This window comes from Juglans microcarpa x Juglans regia, chromosome 3D (genome assembly GCF_004785595.1).
Source record: "Juglans microcarpa x Juglans regia isolate MS1-56 chromosome 3D, Jm3101_v1.0, whole genome shotgun sequence".
NCBI lineage: Eukaryota > Viridiplantae > Streptophyta > Magnoliopsida > Fagales > Juglandaceae > Juglans > Juglans microcarpa x Juglans regia.
This window is the reverse complement of record NC_054598.1, coordinates 31550523-31576798: the sequence shown is the minus strand read 5'-3', so window position 1 is coordinate 31576798 and position 26276 is coordinate 31550523. Positions and strand designations below refer to the sequence as shown.

General features: G+C 37.6%; 1 long non-coding RNA gene across 1 annotated transcript; it reads left to right on the top strand.

Moving 5' to 3' along the window:
* Positions 1–7380: 7380 nt before the first annotated feature.
* Positions 7381–8597, top strand: LOC121254024. The gene is made up of 2 exons (XR_005938552.1): positions 7381–7512; positions 8278–8597. It is a non-coding gene; the product is annotated as an uncharacterized LOC121254024 (long non-coding RNA).
* The last annotated feature ends 17679 nt before the right edge of the window (positions 8598–26276 follow it).

Genomic DNA, 26276 nt, shown 5'->3' with positions numbered 1-26276 from the left:
TTTCAACCTTTGTCAACCCGTTTATGTAAATGAGTTGAATTGATCCAAATAATTTATTTGACCTGATTGACATAATTTCACATAAAAGTTAAACTGACAATATCTCAAAAAATATAAAAATAACTACGTAAGTCCAAATTACACTCCAAACAATAAAAACACAAAAATTACAATTTAGAGGAAATGTGGGAGGCGGTCGTGACTTGTGAGAACTGACTCAACTAAGAACACAGAGAGAGTGAAGTTCTGAGAGAGTTAGGAAATACGTAATAGGGTTAGGGTATTGTTGTTTTTAGGTTGAAAAGGATATAATTGTAATTTTTAGTAAAAAATTTAACGGGTCTAAGTGGGTCACTATCGGGTTAAGTGGGTTTACCTGTTAGTGACCCATTAATGAATCGTGTCTTAACGGGTCAACTCATTTTGACCCAAACCCGTTAACATCAAACCCAAACCTGCTAATTTAGTATCGTTTTAGTGTTGGATTAATGGGTCGTATCACATATTGTCACACATGCCCATACTTTCAAGACAAGATTAATGATATAAAGGGATAATTAAAAATATATATGAAAATTAAGAAGGTGGGTGAAGTTATGGATGGTTATTTGGTTCTCACTTCTCAACGTCCCTAGCTAGAAAGAATAATGAACAATAAAACCATAAGAAAGTATTTTTCTTATGATAACAATACAATATTTATAAACTAAAAACAATAGTGAAAAAAGGACGAAAAAAAGGCAAATGATATTATTTGATGGTTTGGTTTGTTCATCGGGGCATGCATTTGATGTTGATTTTTGCCAAATAAATGGGTAGATAATTCACGTTCTGATAGTGAAAACATCTAAATAAAGTGGAATATCACTCAAATTGGTCTTAATCGATATCGTAATTTTGATTTATTCTTTTAAGGTATGTTCATATATGTTTGTGTGTGACAAAAATGGCCCTATCCTATTATTTCACCCAACCTCCTCCTCCTCCCTTGATTTCACCCAACCCATGCGCTAAGGCTCACTTTAGGCACTGCTCTGCCATGCTCCACCACCCTCCGACACGAGTTTCCCTTCCTCCCCCATACATTTATGTCGAACCTGCCACCCTTTAATTTTCCCCAGTCAAATATCTCTCCGTCATGTCCAAATTCGCCACTCCCTCCGCCATGCACCACCACCATCATTGCCACCTTTGAAAGCCATGTGACCCTACATGGTTATTTGTAGTTTGTAGTTAGCGTTATTAATTACTGACAGATTATTCCCACTCGCAGCGATGCTCATGCATGCACACTTGCGGGATGTCTTAGACGACAAGCGTGATCATCTAGAATTTTTGTTCTGCGTGGTAAGTAAATTTCCAGACCAACCCTTGAAGTACTAAGTTGAAAAACTATCACTAAATGCTGATGTAGTCTAATTGTGAAGGAAAGTGGTTGAATCGTCATCATCTCCGTCATCCTTAGAAACACTATACCTTTGCCGTTGACCTTTGTCTCTAGGGCGTTGTTCGGGTACTCTCTCTCTCTGTGTCCCCGTAACTATGTTTCAGTTCATGAAGAATGGATGGGGTAATCAATTGGTTGATAATGGTTTGGGTTGTTTATGGATTCTGTATTGGGTATCGACTTGTTTATGGATTCATTGATTCTCTATTTTGCCTTTGTTAAGGAATCTTTTTGGTTGTTGGGAAAATGTTGAAGGAAAAAAGTCCAAGTTGATTGTACAGTTCTCTTCAACCGATCTAGGTTAAGTAGTCTTAATTCGTTCTCTTACGATGGTATTAGAAACCATAGATTTGCACATAGTCTTTTGCTCTAGATGGTTTCATATTGAACCTTTTGATCTAGAGTTTGAATACCTTTGAAAACGATATTAAAGAAAGAGATAAGACTGGATCCCACTATCTCTACAAAACGGAAAACATCTTTTAAAAGCACAGAAAACAAAAGGAATTTTGTGAGACAAAAAGTATCGTACCTAAGGTTTGATTAACCCAAATATATTTTTGCTCCTTTTTTTTTCAAATATTTTTACAGAAAGTTGATCAGGCTTCAACTTTGAAAAGAATGATGATGTAAAGGAAATATAGAAGGTTTTGAAAAGAAAGAAAGAATTGCTCGTGTAATTTGTCATAAACTAAAAAAGGGGTTTTGAAAAAACCATCATTGTAATTAAACTCAATCCATCTGAATAAAAGTAGGTATGGGCATTTTTTCCTCAATTTCAAAAATACTTTTAACCGTAAAAAAATTTCATCGACTTGATATGATAAAAGTAGATATAAAGTTCGCTATGTACCACATCATGCAGTAAATTTACTTTGAAATCTCTTGAGGTAGCATTTCTCTATTTTTAAGTGGGTATCATAAGCTAGCTTGCCAGTGATAGTACTGTAGAGCTCTGCAAGAATTCCATTACTCCCACCACATTAAGTCCCATAACTTCGCAAGTGCCCTTCCGTGCATAGGATTAGAATTGGGGCTTTCATATCTATCTTGTGAATCCTCTAAAAAAGTTTTGCAAATGAAACATCCACATAGGTTAAGATTATTTGTTTCCTATGTTTAATTTTTTATTCTACTATGTTTCATTACTCAATAACAGATGGAACAAGATTATCTGAGTTGTAATATCGGTACAACCCAAGGGGTTGGTGGTGACTCCTCTTCTATTCTAGTGGATATGGAGGAGCATGGGAGTCTTCTAACCCCTTTATCCACATAGACACAACACCCTACCCCTTCAGTCTCACCTTCACCCAAGAAATCCTAAAAAATACTTAGTAACCAATCGGTAGTTTGGGAACACTTTACTAACGTATAACCTATTGACCACGACAACCCAAAAGCTCAGTGCACTGAGCTATACAATTGCCACCATAAGAATAACACTTCATCTATGATACACCACCTCCAGAATGCATGTGAAACTTCCCCTCTTCGAGTTAAAGGAGTTGGAAAAAGTGAATCCTCTAGTGTTAACAGGGATGCGAAGGGAAGAGTGTATAGCCCACAAGGTCTAATGAAGTATGATGCCGATAAACTTAGGGTGTCAACCGCTAAGTTTCTTATTAGGTGTGAATTGACTTTTAGGCTAGTGGAACAAGAAGGATTTATTGAGTTCGTGGTTGATTTAGAGTGTTGATTTACTTTGTTATCTTGAATCACTTTAAAAAAATGGATTGTATTAAGCTGTATAATGAAGAGAAGATACAACTAAAGAAATTGTTAAATGATCAAAGAATCTGTCTAACTACTAATACTTGGACATCAGTGTAAAATATGAACTACATGTGCATTACTACACATTTTATTGATTACAACTGGAGATTGCATAAAAAATAATAAAATTTTGCCAAATTCCCAACCATAAGGGTAAAACTATTCGGAGGGTGTTAGAGATGGGGTTGAATAATTGGGAGATTAATAATATTTTGATCACCACAGTTGATAATGCCTCATCTAATATTGTTGTTGTTGATTACATAAGGAGGATGATAAAGGATAGTGATTGTACCATATTGGGTGGCAAGTTTCTTCACATGCGGTTTGCTGCCCATATATTGAATTTGATTGTTATGGACGGTTTGAGAGATGTTTATGAGTTTGTAACAAGGATTAGAGATGCCGTTAGATATGTAAAGTCTTCACCGCCAAGGTTTGCCAAGTTCAAGGCTTGTGTGGTAAAAGAAAATATTAGTAAAAGGATGATTTGTTTGGATGTTCCTACTAGATGGAATTGCATATATTTGATGTTGAGTATTGCTAAAAAACACAGATTAATAAGCATTTGAACTTTTAGAGTTTCTCCAACTCAATTTAGATGAAGTTTCCTCTAATTAAAAAAATACATCATTCGGTGGTGGCACACCTGGACTCCTCTCACATTTGCATCTATTGTATCTCAGTTTCATTGCCGCTAGAAGAAATTCACCCTTTTATTATGAATATTATTGTTTTAAAAAGTTTGTACGAAATTTAGACACTGCAAATGTGTACATAACATTACTTATAAAAATAAGAGGAATTCTACTCATCAGCTACTATTCACTCTCACATCCCACACCTACAACTTTTTTATTAGGTGTATGAGTGTTTTTCATAGAGTGTGAGAGTGTTTTTCATAAATTGTGGAGTGTGAGATAGTAAATAGTAACTGATAAGAATAATTTTTCTAAAACGAAATTCATATAAGTAGTATTTTTTGTGTCATTACTTAGTGATGATGACCTAGCAGTTGACAGTAAAGAAAAATAATTTCTTTGTCCCCTATTCTATAATATTGCTTGTTGGAGTCCTGAATTTGAATTGGGAAAATTATGCTCGTAAGCATCCTGTGCACCCATACGCTAACCCATCCAACGTGGTAAGTCAAAAAGTCAGCCTTTAATAAAACGGTGTGGATTGACAATTAGGTATAAGGCAGTGCCAAAATGGTTCCAGCGGAATTTCAAAGTTTTGAATCCATTTACTAAATCGGTGCGTTTAGCAAAACAGTGAAAAGAAAACCCTATCCCTTTTTGTAACGACCCAATCCTATATTTTTAGGAATAAATTACAGAATTTTTTTTTTAAGCTCAATAAATGAGTTAAAGCCCATTAGAGAATTTATTGGATAGATTATTATTTTTTTAGTTAAGGCTCCATCATTATTATTATTATTATTATTTTCTCTCCAAGCTCATGAGTCCTTTTCATAATAAAACTCATCCCTATCATATTTTTCTTCTATGAATTTCAAAGATATCGCTCATGCACATTCACGCCTCCATGTATCTAGGGTTTTCTTTTAGGTTTTCAATCATATATATATATATATATATACACATTTCACTCAGCAAAAAACACTGCAAGCCACAAATCCTCCATCGTGAATCTTCCTCTCACGTATCAAACACGACTTCATTGTATCCATTTCCTCTGCATGCACGTCTAGTCATCTCACTCGTTGCATGTCTTTTTTCCTAGGTTTACTTTGAATGTTCTCTATCACCGTTCTCTATCACCTATATATATGTATATATGTATATACTTTGAATCTCCTCCACGCCCTGCCAGCCCACACCCCGTAAGTCACGAACACACAACCACCACCACCTCCCCTCAGTTCGTCCAGCAGACTACCCAAGACCTCCTCCGTGATGCCCACCGAAAGCCACGGCTGTAGCTCCATGTTCAGTCCTGCAGTGCAGCTACCCCAGTTCAGCACCTTTCCGCACTAACGTTCACCCTTCAATACCCCTAGCTCACGTCTCCTCCTTCAACCACAGCACCATGAACCACCAGTTTTCTCACACACAGCAACCATCACACAGCAAATAAAGCTTTTTCCGCAGCCCACGTAAATGGTGGCAACCATTGAAAGGTGTAAAGGGGTGCTCTGTTTTCACCATCGAAAACAAGGAATTTTTATACCCCACCGAGAGCCAAAAACCACTGCACCTCGCCAGCCCCTCCACCTCATCGCCACCCGCACAGAAAGAGTCGTCGAGCACCTCAAGCCACCCCTGTCCGTCGTACGTCTCCTTTTCGTCTCACGGTAAGTTTCTGTTTTTCCCCACGCCGTGTCCTCCCTCTCTCGTTCATCTAGTCTCTCTCACTTGGTCTCTCTCTCTCTCTCTCTCTCTCTCTCAAGCTTTTGGTTTCTCTCTATCTCTCCAGCCTTGAGCCACCGAGGAACCACCCAGCTCCATTGTTTAGCACCAGCAAGCTCGAAAGCCTCACGCCTTGCTCTCGGTAAGCCCCTGCCCGAATGCATGCAACCCACGTAAAACCCAACCCGAATGCATGTAACCTGTAAGATCAATTTTATGTGGGTTAGTTAAATTACAATAATGCCCTTTGTATTGTTTTCCAAAAATAACCATGCCTATTTAGGATTAAAAGATGAGAGTATTATAGTGTTAGGAAGAATCTAGGTTTAGTAATTATAGACTATTTTAGTATTTTAGGTTTTAAATAAAATCACATGTTTAATTAGAAATATATGTAAATTACGTGTTTATTTTATAGGCGACCGATTACGTGCTGAAAATAGTGGATTAGCACTGCAAGATAAGTAGCATGATCATACCCTTACACGTATGTACAGTAAACGACATATTGTTTTATAAAAATATGATGCATGTATGCCTCCATTGGAAGCCCCTTTTTTACGTACCTAAAAGCATGATTTTATGTGAAGATTTATTCATTAAAGTAATTTGATGAAAGTCATGATTTTATGTAAAGGTTTATAAATATTGATGATCTTATGTGATCATTTATGCATTAAAATAATTACGGAAAGTCATACATGATTTTAGAGTTATTTCATAAAATTATTTATGAAATGCATGATTTTAGGTGAGAGTTATTTCATAAAATTATTTATGAAAGGCATGATTTTATGTGAGAGTTATGCATAAAATTATCTATGAAAAGTCATGAATTTATGTGAGGGAACATGTATCATGATATTTATGAAAGAATGCGATTTCATTTGAAATTTATGACACGATATGACAAGTATGTATGTGATTTCTTTTGAAATCTATGAAATGACAAGTATGCAAGTATGATTTTGATAAAATATGTAACGACCTATGTTATGATATGAAGACGGTTCCTATGTTATGGGCATATTGCATTGCCAGGTCGTGCATGCTGGTAGTGCACATAGTATGTCTTCCTTATGTATGGATTCCATAACCCACGACCAGGGGCGGAATTGGAATCTACTTAGATTCGCTAACCCTAACTCACGGGGGTCAACAGTGGGTAATGGCCTATGATAAATGAATATATAAGTCCATGTTTATGTTCATGTTAATTACATATATATATTTGTGAGTATGCACGTTTTTCAAGAAACCTTATTTATTATGTTTACAGTATAATGTGTTGCTTATTGAGTATTCGACTCATTTTAGTTTGTTATTATGTTTTTAAACTACCCCAGGTGATGACATTTATGAAGATGAAATTGCAGAATAGGACTTGACCCCTGGAGGAGAGGCAGAGGCCTAGACAGATTATGCTATGATTATTTCTATGGTTTATAGTTTAAATAAATCATTTTGATAAGCACATGAGACTTCCGTATTTTTTTAAATAAGTGCTTCCGCAGACTTTATTTTGGATTTTTAGTATTTATTGAAGTTTGTTATTTATGGAAATCTTTTGCATCTAGCGCTTTGTTAAAAAGAAAAGCTTTTAAGTTTAAGTTTAGTAGTAGCACACTGTCTTCCTGAAAATTCTAAAATGTCTTTTTGGGAATCGGGGTGTTACACTTCTCCTTCCCCCTATACGCAGCTTCATACATTTTCCAGTAAATTTCTCTTCTCCTTCATCCATTCCCACACCCTTCACCTTCTCCTTCATCTATTCCGCACCCTTCTCCCAAATCTCATTCAGAAAAATCCAAACTCAAATGGTTTCATCCATTCCCTGGGAATTTTCGTCGTCATGGAGAAGGGTTTTCGTTGTCCCCGATGTGGCTCGCTTGAAGGATCAATGGAGAAACTCTACAAGTAATTCATTGCCGATCTACTTCACTTCATTTTTATGCCTTTTGTGTATTCTATAATATGGAAAACATATTTGGAGCTTTTTTAAATTGGGTCTTGCATCGTTCTCATATGGACCTAAAATGGTGTACTCAAATTCTTTTGAATACATCTTTAAGAAAAAGGAAAATAAATGGTTCTGTTTAGATGTGTTTGATAATATAGGTGGCTTCAAATGTGGTTTTAACTCTTATTTATCCCAATGAATCAGATAACATAGATTGTTGTTGGGTTAATCATAGAAAATGTTGAATCTCATGTGTTTTGTATCAGAGCTTTGAAATTTAAAATTTAAAATTTGCTTGCCACTTTGTGTACAAGTGGTAAGAGCATGAATTGAATGAGATGCTTTTTCATGTTCAGGTAATGGTCTTTTTGGCCAATGAGGCAAGTTTGTGTAGTAATTGTTTTATCAGTATAATGTTGCTTAAGAATTTTATCTAAGCAAAGAACAAAAGGAATCTACGAAAAAAAGAGCTGATGGCAGAGGAAAAACTAACTTTGGCTCTTTTTCGTTTATGTATATTTATGTATTTGTCATTAACCTCAACTTTGAGATTGCAACTCTTCAAACACGTCGTTTGAATTAGTCGGAGATCAGGGAGCTGGGAGAAGGAAGATCAAATGGTTTTGACGTTGCTATGTTTATTTTTTCCCCAAAGCGACATTGCCGAAATTTAAGAGAGGAAGGTGAAAGTCAGCAACTAGCTTATCCATTTCATATTGCAGCAAGTGAATACCCACTAATCAAGGCAGCTTGATATATGGTTGATGTAACCGGACAAAAACAACAAGAATGTCCACACTAGATCCATGTGTATGTAGTCACCATAGTGACCTTAGTATGTTGTAACCGTGTATGTAGCTGGAAACTCTGTGTATTGTAAAAGTTTACATATTGGCGATGTAATTGTGAACCATTAAATGTGGATTTGGAAGTTGTAATTTAATCTAGTTATTGATAGAAGGCTATGAGAAAATTATTATTCCACCATTTATTGTAGCTGCTGAAGCTGGAATGGCAAAATTATTTACTTGAGGTTGACAAATGGTGGATTGCATGCTGTTGGAATTATTTAGTATTTTCAGACAAGTTCTGACGTGCATGCCGTTCAAATTGATTATAAGCATTTTAAAGAACATCCACTGGCATATTGAATCCATCTAATAAGAAAATCGTTTTTTTTTTCTTATGAACTGTCAAATTAAGAAATATTTGCTGAAACAATTTAACCAAATATTCTGCATAGATATCCTGCCTGTAAGTGAGTGCCTGACCATCATTAAACCTGCCTTGCAGTTCAACTGTTATCCTCCCCATCATATGTGGAGCATAGACTTGAAAATCATGATGCATTGATGAAAATAACACAATGACAACCGCATGTCTACACAATAAAATTCAAAAAGCCTACAAACTAAATGCTAATTTCAAGTGCAAGCTAGTCATATAAATTAGTCCACCTGCCAATATTTAGTTAAATATTGTACACGATTCCACAAAAAATTTATATTATAGCTAGTAGTTTCAGTCATCAACTATATTTTCACTAAGTATATTGACTTATAATCACAGTTGTGTCTAAGACAAGCTATCCGGCTAGGTTCCATCTATCCCAATTTATATCTGTGAATATAATATAACAGTTAAAAACTCATCCACATGTTACTAAATAATTCACTTTAGAGAGAGTGATCAAGTTAAAAAAATTACACTTTCTTGAGTCTCACTCGCTGTAAAACTAAGCTGGGTTCCACTAAATTCCAACACCTCTGTAGTATTTTGTGGCTACTAACAATAGATAAAAAAAAATTAAAAAAAACTAGATTAATTTAAAGAAATAAATCAATAAACTAAGGCCGGCTAAAAAAAAGACCTAGATTAATTTAAAGCAAATCAAACACTCTCTTAACACCATGCGGCTATAATTGTTTGGTAAAAGGTATGATACCTAAACAGGAACACTCTCATGAGTCCCCACAACTGTTTGTGGAAATAAATTTCTACACGTGTCTACAATCTCGATATCTCTTCCATGCGGCTATAAATCATTAAAAACAAGTTACGTCTAACAAACAATTACACAAGATAGATAAAGCGAAAATATTCAGAATGGAGCACTGAGTTTACCTGTGTACGTTTTCCCTTCTGAGTAGCCTTCTTTGTCATAGGTCTGACTCTCTCAATCATTGATTTCTTCCTGAGAAATGGCAGTCTGCCTTTGCCTCTCACTACAAGGGGACTCAATACTTTTTTTGAACTCCCCTCTGTAGCGATATTGACAGTTGTAACTTCAACGTTGGAACAAATTTGATAGGGGCGACTTGTTGGTGAGTTAGGCAATGTTCATTGCATGTAACTTATGTATCATATCCTCGGCATTCTCATCAAATGACGCTGCATTTGTGGCAACGTCGTAGCATACCTTGATGATACGTGAGTATCTACTCACTTCTGGAGTCGCATCAACTGAGTCATAAGAACTTTGTATAAGAGGGTATGTCCTTTTTATGTCCTTCCTCCATCGATTTAATATGTATTTTTATGGCACCTTTTTTCACTTTGTTAACTCTCATAATAGCCAATACATGTTTACACAATATCACTCTCATTTCGAATAGTGCACATGAACACTTCACATCACATTCAGCCGCATTGAAGTACACCTTTTGGGTCACCTCCTTGATGAAATCATCAACAGAGACTTCATCTTCTACATGGTACGTTGCAATTATTCCATCTTTTTTGTGTAGAGTTGGAAGAAAACCAAGCATTCCAATTACCTCTTTTTGAACTTCTCTAAATTTAGCATTAGTGTATATGTTCTGAAATATCTTTTCAAGTGGAGAGACAGAGACGATGGGAATTGTGACGTTGAATGAGTGAAAGTCCGCCCAATTTTCATTTTCAATTTTCTTTTGCAATGCATTATCAAATTGATCGACAAACTCTTTTAAGTTTGTCCTAGAATGTACATAGCCATCAAAGAAAATATTCATGCCCTCACTTCATTGGGTTATACTCATCCTAGCTCAGAAAATTTCTTTCAGAAATACCGGTACCCAATACGAATGCTTAACATATAAACTCTGCAACCAACATTCTCCTACAAGTTGTATGCCTTAATTAAAACTTCCCAACATTTTTCAAACTCCTCTATTGTTTGAGAGTCATACACACACTTCAACAAATTACTTTTCAACCCAATTTCGTATGCATGATGTGAACCGAGTTTCTCAGGCACTTTTTTCAGTATGTGCCATAAGCAAAATCTGTGTCGTGTATTGGGAAAGACAAGTGCATAATCGCATTCTTCATAGCTCTATCTTGATCTATGATAATAGCCTTTGGAGCTTTACCATTCATACAGTTAAACCAAGTCTGAAACAACCATGTAAATATTTTTGTATCCTCGCTAGAAATCAATCCTGCCCCCAAAAGGATTGACTGACCATCATGGTTTACACTAGCAAACAGCATCCCATACCTATTTGTCAAATATGTGGGGCCGAAAATGTCACAACATCACCAAAATATTTGTAGGCTGCCCTACTTCGTGCATCTGCCCAAAAGACATCTTCAAGCTCCCATCATTATCATGGTCGATTAGTGAAAAGAATCCATCATTCTTGTATTACATCTTAGCAAAATACTCATGAATGGCTCCAGCGCCACATTTCCCAAGTTGAAGGTGGCATGCCTTATCAATGTAATTACAACAGTCTTTTTCATTGACTGGCAAGTTCTCAAACCCACCTGCTTCTTGCACAAGTGTTGCAAAACTCTTGTTCATTCTAATGCTAGCCTGATCATTTCTATCTAACACTCTCTTAATAGACTCGCTCACTTGTCTATTGCAGCGAAAGAACCTAGACTTTTGCAGACTTAAGTCGTGATTGTGGGAATTGTGAACATTCAACAACTTCAACAATCCATCCATGAGCGTAGCATTCATCTTTGTCTTACAGTCAGTCTTTGATGTCGGACATGGCTTTGCGACATTTTTCGTCCAGTTTCATGCCTTCCCACCACGAGAACAACCCAGTGTGATCTATCTGAGGCTCCCACCCTCAAACCTATGACTCCTTTATGTCATTATCCCAAAACCACATTGTTTCCCATATATTTTATAATAAGAAACTAACTCGTCTTGAGAGTTAAACATCATCTCCACCTTCGGCTCCTCAATGATATCGGTCACCTCGGTATGCACTGTATTTTTTGTCTCGGCCTCATTCTCATATTTGAATTCAAAGGACATAGACAAAGTTTCAGCCTCCCTCAAGTTAGGTGTGGCCTCTTGAATTTCTTCAACATGGCTAGAGCTTGCGGAGTTTAAACCAATCAAAGAAGGGGCTGATGACTGAAATCCCGGCATAAGATTTTCCTACAGTTTACAACAATAAAAACCAATATTTAAATCAATCGAAGCATTTTAAAAAATACACACCCTACTTAAAGAACAAACTCATCACCTGACAAGTCCATGAAGATGGGTTCCCATTAGGATGTGGTAACCAAGCATGTGGCATTGGTGCATGGCCCCCATGCATATAGCTTGAGAAATCCAGATAAAAGGACATTGGTATCACCTAACATATAGATAAATAATATTAACTAAAGATGTTTTAATAAATATAGACATTAATAAAACTATGGTGTCAAATTAATACTCAAAATACTTGGGTTGTTGGATTGATAAATGCATTTATGCTAGGAGGTGTTGACAAATATGTATAAAATGGTCTTGGTATCACCTAAGATGTCAACAACCATGTCATGATAATGAGCAAAAAAACTGAAATAGGTGAGAAAAAATTGAAAGAGGTGAGAATACTCCGCATACTTGAATTGATGGATTTCTTGATGGATTTGTGGTAGGAGGCGTTATAGGAGATGCATGCTCTTTTCCTTTCTCCATCTACAGAATATTTACCAATATCTTAGAACAATAAAAATTATCTAGAAAAATTAAAGTTACTTAAGCCTTTACCTAGAAAGAACAATAAAAATTATCTAGAAAAGTTAAAGTTACTTAAGCCTTTAACTAGAACTACTTGTCAAAGCTAGCAAGCAGCAAAATTTATAGAGTTCAAGTAATTAATAGAAAAATAAATGAAAACCCAATTAGAGAATCTTGACCTGTGAGAAGATCGTGGTAACTTGAAGAATGAAAAATAAAGTGGTCCTTTCTCTCTCTCTCTCTCAACAATGCAACAACCCCAATAATTGAAGGAGGAAAAACTTTATAATGATTAAGCCGATGTGATAAACATTTTTCCTTTAGTATTAACATGATATAATTTATAAAATAAAATAAAAATTATTCGTTAAGTGATGTATGATGTATAACATTAAGCATGATTGTATAGTTTATTTTCTACATAATAAAATGTGAAAACTTGATAACAATTGAAAAAGAAGCAGAGAAGGGAAAAACATGTTACCCGCACTAGGTAGAATCCAAAAACCAAAAACAAGAAAACTCTTAGGCAGAACATAAGAGAATAAGGCAGACATATAACATATAAACACACACATTCAAAGCATAAAACATGTCTCGACAGGAACACAGTGGTCCCCACGGCCAATTTGGCAGGAATGTTAGCTGTGTCCGTGTTAGAAAAGCATATCTTCAACTAATGATACTTTAGAGTTGCAGAACTATGTGGACCTAATGTAATGGAGTGAAGAAGAAAAGGGGCCCCACGAGACCCACAGAGAAAATTTTTCAGGTATGTGGTCAAGAAGGAAGCAACCTTTCAGATTTTTCCATCGTTCTTTGGTCTTGCCGATCGACCCAAAACAAGACAAAAATTTAAGCTACGATTATTTTGTAAGGAGATGACTGAACTTGAATGAGATTTACGGATTTCTGGACAATCACCAATCCAAGCATTCCCACCACCAATTTGCAGTAGATGGAGAAGATGGAGATGGAAATTTACAGTAGATGATGATGGAGATTTTGTGAACTTGCGTGCAGATAGAGAGTTTCTCAGGGACGAGAAGATGAACCACTCTCTTCTCTCTTCTCTTCGTGTTTTCTTCTTTCTTTCCTCTCTCTCTCTCTCTCTCTTTTATTAAATTAACATCTGACAATAGCATCCACGTCAGCATTGATGCATATATAGATCTGCAAATTCGCTTGTATGTAGCGGAACCGTTCAAATTGAGGCCTAAGGCCAAAATTTTACAAGCTTTATTTTTATTTATTTTGATAAAATCTTGTAATAAACTATTACTTTGAATATAAATACTACAAATTTTTACTTTTTTCTTAATAATGTAATTATACACTAACCATTGTAAGTGCTTTTATTTATCTTCATTTAGTTTTTCCTTAATTACACTCTAATTAACAATTATTTCCGTTTATATAAACTTATAAGCTGTTAATTAATTTTTATATTAATTAATTAAAAATAATATTTCAAGATGTTTTTATTTCTTTAGAGTATTTTTATATTTTTTAGAAAATTTCTTTCTTGGAGGCCTCTTAATATTATTTTTTAAATAATAATAATATCAATATTATTTCTTAGAGGATTTAAGACTTTTTATTTATTAATAAACGTCATCAATAATTTTACCTTTGAAGAGAAGGGGGGGGGGGGGGGGGGGGGGGGGGGGGGGGGGGGGGGTGGCCTTGATACTGATTGATACAATAGCGAAGTACAACTTTGAATGGAAAAATGTCATGTTATGGTGGAGATGAGTCACCTTGACAATTGTAAGCCTTGGGTAGTGACAGTACATACCCATCTACTACTCAAGTGTATTTAAAGTTTTTTAATTTTTTTAAGTATTTTTTTAACATCCTTAATCATTAAGAAAAAATTAAAAAAATATATGATTTTACTAATATTCACTTCCTTAATCATTAAGTAAAATAAAAAATTAAAAAAAATCAAATACAAAAAGAGTAGTAGATGGGTAGTAGTAGGATAGTAACCCTACCATTATTCATGAGCCCCTAGTGAAAGTGGTGGTCGGGAACTTATTGAAACAGTAATTGCTTATGATGTAATTGGACGACTAATGCAATGCGCTCTGCAACCTGACCTTGCCTAGGTTACTTAGACGCTCCGTTTGGATTGAGAGATAAGATAAAATGAGATTGTTTTAAATGAGTTGAATAAAATATTGCCTAGATTTTAGATGAGTTTGAAGTTTATTAAGGCCCTGTTTGAATTGAGAGATGAGATGAGAATAGACTGTTTTAGATGAGTTAAATAAAATATTGTAAAAAATATTATTTTTTAATATTATTATTGTTTTGGGATTTCAAAAAATTAAATTATTTTTATATTTTGTGTGAAAATTTAAAAAAATTGTACTGATTAGATAAGATGAGTTGAGATCACTTCTCAATCCAAATGGGCCTTAATGAACTTCAATTACATATCTCACACAAATTTAAAGTTTATTGAAGTCAGTGATTCATGTGACAAACACCCTCAATTTTTTTTTTCCTTTTTTGGGTTGTAACTAATTGCACCACCTAATCCTTAAATATCAGTTTTGATCAATCATTGAACTATTTGCCGTCGTGACCAACTAATTTTAGTTAGCACCACTCATTTTTCAAATTATTAAATTTAATATTGATTGTTTATTTCTTAATTACGGATAATGTTTATGCTACTTTTATATTCCAGATATCGAGACGGTTTTTGAAAAATTCTACTCATCATATATATAAACATATATATATATATATATATACCCACACACACATATATATACATATGGCTTCTTTGTGAATTCAAATCTTACTTCTTGTCTTAACACTCTCGTTGAAATTTGTTGAATAAACTAAAATGGAGAATAAAAGCCAGTGCACACAACATATTCAATAAAATTCATCAACTAGAATTCATCAAATTAGAATGTACACAGAGAACGTAGTACAGACTTTTCAACCATATTTCTTACGCACAGCTGAGTACTATTTAGTATTTATAGAATATCAAAAAATTCTCTAGAATATGCTAAATTAATCCTATTGGTCAGTCAAGCGACACAGGGTGAATAGTGAGGCTTGATCATAAGAGAGCAAAGTGTGCTAAAGAGAGTGGCTTAGTGAGAATATTAGCAATCTTTTCTTTACTTGGAATAAAAGAAACAATGAGAGTTTTATTAGCGACACAGTCCCATACAAAATGATAATCAAGATCCACATGCTTAGTTCTTGAGTGTAAGACGGGATTAACCGAAAGATAAGTCACACCAATATTATCACATAACAAGTTTGGGGCATCAGAAATAAAAATCCCTAATTCTTTCAACAAAGATTGTATCCACAAAAGTTCACAAGTAGTGTTGGCAACGGATTTATATTCTGCTTCAGTGAAGGATTGGGCTATAGTTGGTTGTTTCTTGGAACCTGATGACACTCTAAATGAGACCCAAAATAGACACAAAAACCACCTGTCGACTTTCGATCATCTGAACAACCAGCCCAATCAGCATCCAAGAAGGTAGTGAGTTTAAGGGTAGAAGTAGATGAGAAAAAGAGGCCAAAGGAGGTGGTGAGGCGAAGATAACGCAATATGCGTTTGACCGCTTGCCAATGAGAATTACGGGGAGAGTGCATGTATTGACAAACTTTATTAACTGCAAATGAAATGTCAAGACGAGTGAAGGACATATATTATAGACTACCAACAACACTTCTGTAAAGTTGAGGATCTTCAAAAGAGGATCCGTCAAGGGCAGAGAGTTTAGACGAGGATGGCATTAGTGTGGACACTAGTTTTGACTCATGCATATTAGTCCGAGTTAATAGATCAGAAATATAGCGAGATTGTGAGAGAAAAAGACTTGTAGTTGTTCGACTGACGTGAATACCCAGAAAAAAATGAAGAAAGCCAAGATCCTTTACAAGGAAAAATATGGACAGTGAGGAGATAAAGTCAGAAATAAGAGATGAATCTGAGGTAGTAACAATGATATCGTCTACGTAAATTAACACATAAATGGACACAGTAGCAAAGGTAAAAATAAATAGTGAAGGACGAAAACCAAGATCTATGAGTTTCAAACTAAACTTTGAAAACCAAGCCCTAGGGGCTTGTTCAAACCATAAATAGATTTTTTCAATTTACAAACGTAGTGAGGGAAATCAGAATTAACAAACCCAGTTGGTTGTTGCATGTAGAGATCCTCCTCCAAGTCCCCGTGCAAGAAAGCATTTTGTATGTCTAGCTGATGAAGAGGCCATCGTCTAGTCACTACAATGGAGATCAACAGGCGCATGGTAATCGACTTGACTACAGGGCTGAATGTTTCCGAGTAGTCAAGCCTGGCTTGTTGATGAAACCCTTTTGTGACAAGGCGAGCCTTGCGTCGCTCAATGGTTCCATCGGCAAGCCGTTTGGTCTTAAGAACCCACTTAAAGCCTAGGAGATTTTGATTTTGGTGAGAAGGGACGAGGATCCAACTTTGATTTTTGAGGAGAGCTTCAAACTCACTAGCCATGGCAGCACTCCATACAGTGAATTTGGAAGCCTCCGTGTATGAGCTGGGTTCATCAGGGATGGAGGAGGCTCCGATTAGAGATGTAGAGTGTTTCGATGGTGGCCAAGGAATGGTGCCATTATGACGCCGTAGAGGTCGAATAACTTGGGCTTTAGACTGGGTAATTATGTGATGATTGTAACACCCCGCATTTTAGTGTATTTTTACTAAAGGATTATTTTTATTTATTTAAATTTTATTCTCGTATTTTAAAATTGGTTGGATTTTTAATGAGTTTATTTCTATGATTTTAATTGGTGGAAATTAATTTTTATGTGCTTTCTTAATATTTATTTATTGTTGTGCATTTAAATTGTTTTTCATATTTAATTAATTACCGTGGGATTTAATTATTTCAATTTGACTTTACCATTACGTTTAAATTATTTTATTTAACTTGTGGTTTTAAAATCGTTTCCGTTGGATCATTTTCGTGACCCAAGTTATGAGGATTGGATCTCATTTCTTTTCCCTCTATTTTTCTTTTCCTTTTCTTTTTCTTTTCTTCTTTTCTTTTTTTTTCTTTTCTTTTCTTTTTCTCCTGCTGGCTTTCCTTCTCGCGCGCGACTCTTCCTCTCCCTCTCTCTCTTTCTCCGTCCGTTCTTCCTCACCACCCAGCCCGCCGCCGTCGCGCTGCCGTGCGCGACACCGCCCGTCCGACCAGCTCCCCTCCCTCCGGCGACCTCACCTCCCAAATCTCAGCCCCTACCTCGCCGCCGGTAGCCCACACGCGCCCCACGAAGCCGCGGGCCACCTTCACGCCAGCGCCGCCGTGAGCCGGCGGTGGCCTTCACCGCCCAGCCCGCTAGCTTCCCCAGCCGCCGGCGACCTCACCCCACCAACCTCACCTCCATCCGTGCCGCCGTTAACCACCAGTAGCCCTTCGAAGCCGCGGCACTCTTTCCGCCGTTGCGCCGCCGTCGCACCACCATTGGCCACCATTTTCCTACCACATCATCCTCGACCTCTTAGCAACTCATTGGACCCAACCCCAGCTCCGATCCGTCACCGGTGAAGCCCCACCAAGCCCATTTCTGATTTGTGCATTTTGGCCTAAAACCACCCCTTGCGCCGCCACCCACGGCAAACCACCACCACCACTAGCTTCACCGACCTCCCTAGGCCCCACCCTATCATTTTTGGGTCTTCGTTTGTCCTCGTTGAAAAGTGGGTATCTGTGACCCACGGCCACAGTGTGTTTTACACTGTGGTGTTGCTCAGACATCACCACCTGCAGCTTCGTGATCCTTCGGAAATTATTATATTGCACTGTAAGTATTTCTCCAAAGAACTTTCGTAATTTAAATGTATTTTTGCACTAATCCATTTCACTGTGTTTTTGGCATGCCGGACTGAGTCCGAGGAGTTCGGGGGTCGGATGGATTTGTGATTGGAATTGTTTGGTTGGATTTGATTGGATTGGTATTTGTTGGTTTGGATATTGTGTTGGTACATGTGCATTTCATCATTTCATGCATGATCATGTTTGTAAAAGAAAACTGGGTTTTCGTGTATTGCATTCATGTTCATGTGCTTTGAAAAGCTATGATTTTTTGTGTTAATATTTTTGGTGCGTGTGTATCACGACCCCAAGCCGAGATGGGGCATTAACTCGGTGGAGCTCCTCTGGTTACTCGGGAGCGGAATATACTGAGTAACGTCCCCTGGATTGTCGCCGGGCGACAATGGGATCGGACGAGATGGTCTCGTGCCGACTCCGTGGTCCTTCTGCTGGCGGGGACTAGAGGATGTCTGGCCACGTACGCGCTGGGCGCGGAACTGGGCATCGCTCGTTGCGTAGTGTGAGTGCTTGGCCACGTACGCTCTGGGCGCGGAACTGAGCACCGCTGCGAAGCCAGGACGTGCGGATGGTCCATAGGGGAGGCCATGGTTTATATGGAAATAATGCATGGTGCATTTGGGATTAATGCACTATTTTCTGGGAAAATAGTGCGAGTTGATTTTTGGGTAAATCATTTTCTGGGAAAATGTTTTACGGATAATTTGGACCAAAATGGGATTTTGGTGTGAGTTGGAAATTTATCATTTTCGGGGAAAATGATGTTTTGTGGAAAAATGCATGTTTTCATGTGCATGCATGTTAGTTGCATTTAATGCATTTTATATTACGTTGTTGTTTGGGTTATACTTACCTGCGAGACCATTTTGTGGTATCGCAGATTTTGATGCTGATGAGGAGGAGGAGGGCGAGCCTGAGGAGACGGCTCCGCCTGAGGAGTGATCTGGGATCACTCGTTTGTACATTTTAAAACTATTGTAAATTATTTTATGGATGACTGTATAATTGCTATTTAAATCTTTACTGATGTTTGATTGTAAATAAATTCTGGTACTTAGTTGACTATTCGCTGCGTTATTTTATTTGAACACTGTCGCATGTACACACACACTGGCACTTCGTTGGGATGTGTGACCGTGTTGTCACCATCCTGGCGTCTCGATCCCTGTGTATTTATATAAGGGGGATTGGGGGCGCCACAATGATTATTGGAGGAAGAAGGAAGGAAGGGAGTTGAAGAGGCAGCGTGAGGAAAAGGAGTTACAGGAGACGAGATTGACCGCTTATTAGAGCAACTGGAAGGAGAACTTTCGGGAGAGACTATCGTGTGGGTAGGGTTAGGATGAAGAGGCTCATGGGCTTGAGTTTGTGAGGGAGTGAATTCTTCTAAGGTAAACAGTGAAGAATTAGTGTGTGGGTTGGACTAGGCCGTGGGGTGAGGTGAGGAATTAAGAGTGGCCCGTGGTGGGGAGAAGTAGAGAGACTTGATTGGTGATGTGAGATCGAAGGAGGAGGCCTGATGGGAATAGTCAGTAGTAGAGGCAAAGGGAAAAAAATTTTCATCAAAACGGACATCACGCGAAATGTAAATTTTGTCGTAGGGGATAGGCAAACAATTATATCCTTTGTGATTAGAAGTGTATCCTAAAAATATACAAAATTGAGATCTTATATCTAATTTGTGACGATTAAAAGGATGAAGATTGGGCCAACAAGCCGAACCAAAAACACGTAAAAAGGTATAATCAGGGAGAGATTTAAAAAGAGCTTGAAAGGGAGAAATGAAATGAAGAATAGGAGTGGACATTCGATTAATAAGAAAAACTGTAGTTTGGAAGGCATCAACCCAATATTTGGTAGGCATTGAAGACTGGGTTAGAAGAGAAAGTTCAATTTCAACAATATGGCGATGACGTCTTTCAATACTGTCATTTTGTGCATGAGAGTATGGACATGTAATTCTATGAGAAATTCCAAGATTTTGCAAAATGGCATGAAAGGGGCGAAACTTGCCACCCCAATCAGATTGGATGTTAATTATATTTTTAGAAAAGGTATTGCGCACATATTTAACAAAGGATAAAAAAAATTGTAGAGACATCATTTTTCACATGTAATGGAAAAAGCCAAATGTATTTGGTAAAAATCATCGACAATAGAAAGATAAAAATCGAAAACCACTAGAGGACAGCACAGGCGCAGGTCCTCAAACATCTAAAAATAATAACTGAAAAGGAAATGTAGAACTAGAAGATGAGGGTGGATGAGGTAGAGCATATGATTTACCTTGGAGACATGCCGAGCAAGGAGACTAGGTAGAGGTGTTGTTAACAGGAAGGTTGTAATGCCGTATAGTGAAAGAGGTGATATGTGAAGAGGGGTGACCAAGTCGGAAATGCCAGATTTGTGGTAAAGATTGTTTGCCAATGAAAGCATGCTAAGATGGAAGAGAGACGGCCTGATTATCTGGAAGGACATACAGACCATTCTTAACGGGCCCTGAAGAAGTACCTCCTGGGAATGTAAATCCTTCACAGAGAAACCAGATGAGTTAAATTCAAAGAAAACAAAATTTTCTAAACAAAAATTGACGGCTCATGGTAAGTTTACTACGAAAAGTGCTTGGAATTGCATCAGAGTTCGAGCACTGCCTTTACCTTGGGCTCAGTGGATTTGGCATAATAACCTTCCTAAGAAAACTTCTATTATGATATGGAAGGCTTCCAATAAAAAGTGTTGATGATAAGATTAAAATGGTTGGTATTCCCATTATTTATAAATGTAATTGTTGTGCTAGAGGTCACATTGAAGATATTAATCATGTTCTTTGTACTAGTGACTTTGCTCATCAAATTTGGCGTCTGGCTGCGACTCAATTAGGGGTGCATATGGGTATCTTTTGCACTTGGTAGGAGCAAATAAATTTTCGGTTTCACCGTGCTGGTAAGTCTTCTCAATTACGGACTGTTTTTGGTCTCCTATCGTCGATAGTTTCTTGGAAGCTTTGGCAGAGGCGTTGCAAAGCTAGGTTTGAAGATAAGATTGAAACAGATGAGTCTGTTTGGCATGCTATAAAATTATCGCTTTGCCAAATTATGCAAGTGATCATTAAAGTGTTGAGGTTACCTAATCAGGATGTGGCGATTTTGAATCGATTAGAGATTCCGGTATTACTTCCTGTTTCTAAGAAGGTTCGTGTGGTGAGATGGCATAAGCTTCAACAAGGCTGAGTTAAACTTAATACGGATGGGAGTAGTTTCGGTAATCCCGAGTTGTCAGGAGCAAGGAATGTTATTCGGGACGAGAATGGTAATTTGTGTGCGGCTTATTCTGTCTTTTTGGGTCAGGGCTCTAATAATTTTGCTGAAATGTGGAGTTTATTGGAAGGGATTCGGAGGTGCTATCAACTCGGCTTTCAAAGGGTAGAAATTGAGATTGACTCCCAAATTCTTGTGGATTGGATCACTAGGGGTAACTGTAATATTTGGTATTTAGAGGATTTCTGGGATGAGCTACTTGTTTATCTTGAGTCTATGGAGTACAACGTGAAACATATTTTTCGAGAAGGAAATGCGGTGGCTGATTCTCTTGCCAAGAGTGGAGCTGCGGGTTTAGATATGGATTGGACAGGTGATAGAGATAGACTGCCAAGCAATTTAAAAGGCCTTCTTCGAATGGATAAACTTGGTCTTCCTTATTTGCGGATCTCGTAAGGTGTTTCTTGGTAAGATGCATTTGCTTTATCTGTTTTATTTACTTTATATGCATGCGGATTCTTTGTTCTTGTTTTCTTGCAAGTTCTTAGATTTGTTTTATATAAATTTTGCTAAGCATTTTCCTTTTGGGTATATTGTATTTTGGTTGGAAATCTTAGAACTTTTGATACTTGGTTTTGGATTTTTTTGAATGTTTGTACTCCCCAGGTATCTAGTGTTGTAACCACGGTTTTCCTCCATCATAAGTGAGGGTTATCAATAAAATTGGGGTACCGTCCTCTTCTTAAAAAAAACAAACAAAAAAACAAAATTGACGGACAGATAATAAATTTCTAGAAATCAATGGAACATGAAGTAATTGACAAGGGAGAAAATTGCCAGAAGGTGTTGGGAGTAAGCTAGATCCAGAGTTCTGAATAGCTAGAGAGGAGCCATCACCAATGGTTACTTGATCAAGTCCCTGATAGGAAGAGGAATCCAGATTGAGCTTGGAAAAGTCAGACGTGAAGTGGGTGGACGCAACTGTATTGGGAAACCAACTATGTCAGCTTTTCGTAAAATTAGCAGCAAAAGATGAGGGAGGGGGGGGGGGGGACTGATATGCATGATCAAAATGATGATAACAAGAGATGATAGTGTTGGCCAAAGCGGTGACAAAGCTGACATGTAGGATGATTTGTGTGTTGAGGAGGAAAGAAATTAGGGGAGGATGGATTGAAGGAGCGACCACCCCGACCTCGCCGAAAGCCACGACCATGACTTCGGTTAGGTGGAGCGAAAGAAAATTGGTTTGTTGAACGTGTAGTGGTGGAGAGAAGGGACTGTGTTTGGTGATTAAGGCGCGACTCATGATTTACAGGGAAACTGTAAACCTGAGAAGTGGAGAGGGGATATGGTCGAGTGGTAATGTAGGATACCACCGACTCAAAATCTATCCCTAAGCCAGTCAAAAGATAGATGAGAAATTCTGATTCGGGAAGGGGATGGCTTGCGGCATTGCGAGAAGCCGACAGAGCCTTAGCCTTGTGAAAATACACAGAAATAGAGTCGGATCCTTTTTTGAGTGTTGCTAGCTGAAATTTTGTGTGCATAAGGTGAGTTGTGGACTGTGCAGAATAAAGACCATGGAGAGTTTGCCATATTTGACGAGAAGTAAAGCAATCCAAGATATGGGAGAACGCTGTATCCTTGAGAGAGGAGTAAATAGCAGCCATGATTAACTGGTCTTGGAGGTTCTAGGAAGTATATTATGGGTTGGGGGCATCATTGATGGTGGTGGGAGGCATGGGTAAGGTTCCATCGACACACCCAAAAAGCAGATTTCCTTCAACAAATGTAGTAATTTGAGCATGCCAAAGAAGATAGTTGTCGGTAGAGAGTTTAATGGTGATAAGTTGAGCTGTAGAATTAGTGATAAAAGGATTAGGAGAAGAGTGTTTGGGTGGTGCCATGATGAATCGGAGAAGAAAAGGTGGACGTAAGTCCTATTGGGCTGTTGATACCATGTTGAATAAACTAAAACAGAGAATAAAAGCCAGTGCACACAATGTATTCGATAAAATTCATCAACTAGAATTCATCAAATTAGAATGTACACAGAGAACGTAATACAGACTTTTCAACCATATTTCTTACGCACAACTAAGTACTATTCAGTATTTATAGAATGTCAAAACATTCTCTAGAATATGCTAAAGTAATCCTATTGGTCAATATTGATGCTTGCATTCCGTTGAGATTTTATTTTGGAAGGTTCTAGTGAGGTGCTATCCTCTGAGGTGGGTGCACAGGCTCTAATAAAATTCCATTTTTGTATGTTGTAAATGGATAATTAAGCAAACACATATATATAGAAAAGCTTTTATTCATCAAAAGTGATACATTCATCATTGCTAAAGACGTTGATCATTATTTCACATCGATAGAATAGGTCGTTGACGTATGGTTTATTGGCCAACACTATAAATAGTGTGGCGCCCCGACTCCCATGTGAGGAGACACGGGAATCGTGACGTCAAGATGATGACAACACGGTCATGCATCCCAACAAAATATGCTCAATTGTGTGCAGCAAGCAAAAGTGCACAACGACAGTCGTAGCAGATAAATTAAGCAAGTCAACTAAGTACCTGAATTTTTAATACAAATACTTAATAAAAAGATTAAAAGAGTTATACAGTCATCCCAAATAAAATATAATACAAGTCTCAAACCATAAACGAGTGATCCCAATCACTCCTCGGGCGGAGCCTAATCCTTAAGCTCACTCTCATCCTCCTCTGCATCAAAATCTGTGTTACCATAGAACGGTACCGCAGGTAAGTATAAACCAAACAACCACGAGATAAAAACATATTGATGCAACCAACATGCATGCATATGATGAAATATACATAAAATCCAAAATATCATTTTTCCCGAAAATGGATATTTTCCAACACACGCATAAATCCCATTTTGGCCCAAAAATAATAATCCGTCATTTTTCTAGAAAATGACCCAAATCAATAAAACCTCATTTTCCCAGAAAATGAATCACTTAAAATCCTTTTATTCAACACACCCTATTTTCCAAGAAAATAGCCCATCAATCCATTAAACATATGCACCATGATCTCCCTTAGGGACCATCCACACGTCCTGACTTTGTAGAGATGCCCAGTTCCACGCCCAGCGCATTCGTAGCCAAGCATCCTCTGGCCCCCGCCAGCAGAGGGGCCACGGAGTCAGCATGAGACCATCTCGTCCGATCCCATTGTCGCCCGGCGATAACCCAGGGGACATCACTCAGTATATTCTGCTCCCGAGTGACCAGATGAGCTCCACCGAGATAATGCCCCATCTCGGCTTGGGGTTGTGATACACACGCACCCAAAAATCCTTTAACACATGAAAACCCAGTTTTCAATCAACACATGAACATGAATGCATTTACACGAAAACTCAGTTTCCTTTACAAACATGATCATACGTGCAAATATGCCATGTACATGAACAACGCCATAACCAAAAACCAACAACTCACAATGCAAACCAAACACACAACAACTCCATCCATAATCCATTCGACCCCCGAACTCCTAAGACTCAGTCTGGCTTATAACCAACCAGATCACAACAATATGAGTTAATGCAAAAATATATTTAAACCACGATAGTTCTTTGGAAAAATACTTACAGTGCTATATAATAATTTCCGAAGGATCATGGAGGTGCGAATGGTGGCAACACAACAACATAACAGTGTAAAATACACTGTGGCCGTGGGTCTTAAAAACTCACTTTTGAACGGAGACAAACCAAGACCTGAAATTGATAGGGTAGGGCTTAGGGATGTCGGTGAAGCTAGCGGTGGTGGTGGTTTGCCGTGGGTGGCGGCGTAGGAGGCGGTTTTAGGCCAAAAATGCCCAAAACGCGGCTTTGAGGAGCTCGTGATGGCTAACGGCGGCACGAGGGAGGCTGCAAATGAAGGGAAGTGGTCGCCGGAGGGAGGGGAAGACGATGGGCTAGGCGGTGCCTACCACGATGGCGCGACGGCGGCGGGCTAGGGAAGAGAAGAAAACGGGCGGAGAGGGAGAGTGCAGGTCACGCGCGCACGGGGAGAGAAAGAAAGAAGAAAAAGAAAATGGAGAAAAAAGAAAAGAAAAAGAAAAGAAATAGGGGAAAAAGAAAAGTAAGGGGAAAGAAATGAGGTCCAATCCTCATATCTTGGGTCACAAAAATGATCCAACAAAAATAATTTCAAAACAGTAAGTTAAATAAAATAATTTAAACGTAATGATAAAATGAAGATAAAATAATTAAATCCAACAATCAATTAATTTAAAATAAAGAACAATTTAAATGCATCACAATAATAAATATTAAAAAAACATAACAAATTAATTTTCACAATTTAAAGATCATAAAATAAACCATTTAAAATATCCGATAATTTTAAAACAAGAGAATAAATTTTCGAATTAATAAAAATAATCATTCAATAAAAATATACTAAAATACGGGGTGTTACAAATAGATAGACTCATATCTGCACTGGATCAACAAGCAATGAAGTGATACCGTCTATCAACACTTGTGTAACCCTTGTGTATGCATCACCATCCTTGTAACCAACATCCATTACACGTGCGAGATTGAGAGCGCGCACTAGGAAATGCTTTGGCACTTGAGTAGGTTTAAGGAAGAC